Genomic DNA, 2475 nt, shown 5'->3' with positions numbered 1-2475 from the left:
GATGTTCCTGGAACTCATGGGTCTACCTCATTCGTCATCTGGTAGAGTTGCTATTGCTTCTTCAGATAAACAGTTCCACAATTTTATGCTTTGTGATGATCCTTTTACTGTCCCTGTGGAGTGAGCCCAAAGTTTCAGCAAGATGTTAGCACACTGAGAGAACTAATAAAACCAGCATCCCTGTTAACTAAAAGGCCTCTCTTAAACTGCAGAATTGCTTGTTTAAGGGCTGCATTTAAAGTGCTTGGGGAGATGGCCAAGGTCCTACTCAACTGAGCAAGCAGGAAGCTTCCATATACGATAGGGCTAGCTTGCCACATTTTGCAGAAATTATTATTCCTTTCTGAATCCCCCAAAGCTTCATCTCTTCCTAAATGAGTACTAAAAGTAAAAAGAGGTGATGGCATTCGAGTTTAAATGAACTCAGTAGACCAAATGGAGATGGCTATTTTGCATATGTGAATTCATATGTATCATAAAGTCACTGAGTGTGGTGAGGTGAGACACCAGGCATTGACTAGACCACTAAGCAAGGGATTAAATTAAACCCCGTAGTTCTACCAGTTGAACTGCCCTGACTCGGGTCTAGCTCATGCCAGTGAATAATTCAGCCAAAAAGGTGAAGTCTAATGTTATAAAAGTTTAGTACTGCAGGGTTTACACTGGCAGGAGGGAATAGGAGGCCAGAAGAAGATTTTATGCTGTGTGAAAATCAAATCATGCCTTACCAAAGAGTTACGGGCTGTGATGAAACAATTCTGTAGGAATCTACAGGATAAACATTTGATTATAAGGTAGTTAGAGGAGGAAGCTCTTGCTTATACAACCACATTTAAAATTCTGTCTTGGAGAAATTTCCTCTCCTCTTTTCTTGGTTCTCATTCATTATTTGAGGAACATCTGTTTGTGTTCATTCTTGGAGTTTAGCAAGTTTCTTGTTTTTATTTTTTACAAGATCTGCCTTTGGAGTTCAAATGACAGGCTTAGAATAAAGTTTCAGTGATTTTGCTGGTCTGATTTTGGCTAGCAATACTCTAGCACTACATACTGATCAAAATGCAGGCTATTATTTAACCACCATAGTTTGTTAGAAGCTTTTCAATATAGAACAAATGACGTCTTTGCAGTCAGCGTCTTTATGACAACCACTTGGTTTGTTGGTTTGTTTTGCCAACAAATATTGGCATATAACATACCTTCATAATTTTTATTTGATAAAGCGAGAATGTTGTTATACTTGTTGCTTAAGAATTTGAAGTAGCTCAGAGCATATTGAGTGTCTTTTGTGTGTCCACTAAAAAAAATGGGCCTAGTAGTTGCAGGATGATTTCAAATGGCTTTCTGAGGGATTGGGACAAGAAATGGGGTGATGTGGGTGACCTAAAATAATCATGTCTATTCTCCAGGAGCTATTGCAGCTTATTACAAAAAGGATTGAACTGAAACATCCCCAAGCTTTCTAATGCGATGCTCTTCAAATAACAGACTACAAATAGTCCTTCACTTATAAGCATTCATTTAGCAATCATTCAAAGTTACAGTAACACTGAGAAAAGTGACTTATGACCGGTTTTCACACTTACAACTTTTGCTGCATCCCCATGGTCATGTGATCAGAATTAGATGTTTGGCAACTGGCATGTGTTTAAGATAATTGCACTGTGCAGGTATCGTGTGATCACCATGAGCAACCTTCCCATCTGGCTGTCAACAAGCAAAGTCAATGGGGGAAGCCAGATTCACTTAATAATGGCATGATTCACTTAACAGCTGTGTCAAAAAGGTCATAAAATGGGGAGCAACTCACTTATCAATTGTCTTGCTTAGCAATGTAAATTTTGGGTTCAACTGTGATTGTAAGTCAAGGACTAGAATAGAATAGAGCTGGAAGGGACCTTGGCTTGGAGGTCTTCTAGTCCAGCCCCCTGCTCAAGGAGGAGAACCTTTACCATCTCAGACAAGTGCTGTCCAGTCTCTTCTTAAAAACCTCCAGTGATAGAGCACCCACGATTTCTGTAGGCAAGCTGTTCCACTGGTTAATTGTCCTCACTGTTAGGAAGTTTCTCCTTAATTTCTCTTTGATCAGTTTCCAACCATTGTTTCTCGTCCTTCCTTCTGGTGCTTTGGTGAATAATGTGACCCCCTCTTCTTTGTGGCAGCTCCTCAAATACTGGAATACTGCTATCATGTCACCCCTATTTCTTCTTTTCTTTAGACTAGCCAAACCCAAGTCCTGCAGCCATTCTTTGTATGTTTTAGTCTCCAGGCCCCTGGACATCTTAGTTGCTCTTCTCTTCACTTTTTCCAAAGTCTCAACATCTTTTTTGTAATATGGTGACCAAAATTGATTGCAGTATTCCAGGTGTGGTCTCACTAGGGCTTTATAAAGCGGTACTAATACTTCTCGTGATCTTGATTCTGTGCATCTGTTTATACAACCCAGGATTGTATTAGCTTTTTTGGTTGCTGCTGCAC

Source organism: Protobothrops mucrosquamatus, unplaced genomic scaffold (genome assembly GCF_001527695.2).
Source record: "Protobothrops mucrosquamatus isolate PMUCROS unplaced genomic scaffold, P.Mucros_1.0 scaffold341, whole genome shotgun sequence".
In the NCBI taxonomy this organism is placed as follows: Eukaryota; Metazoa; Chordata; class Lepidosauria; order Squamata; family Viperidae; genus Protobothrops; species Protobothrops mucrosquamatus.
This window is presented reverse-complemented; position numbering follows the sequence as displayed.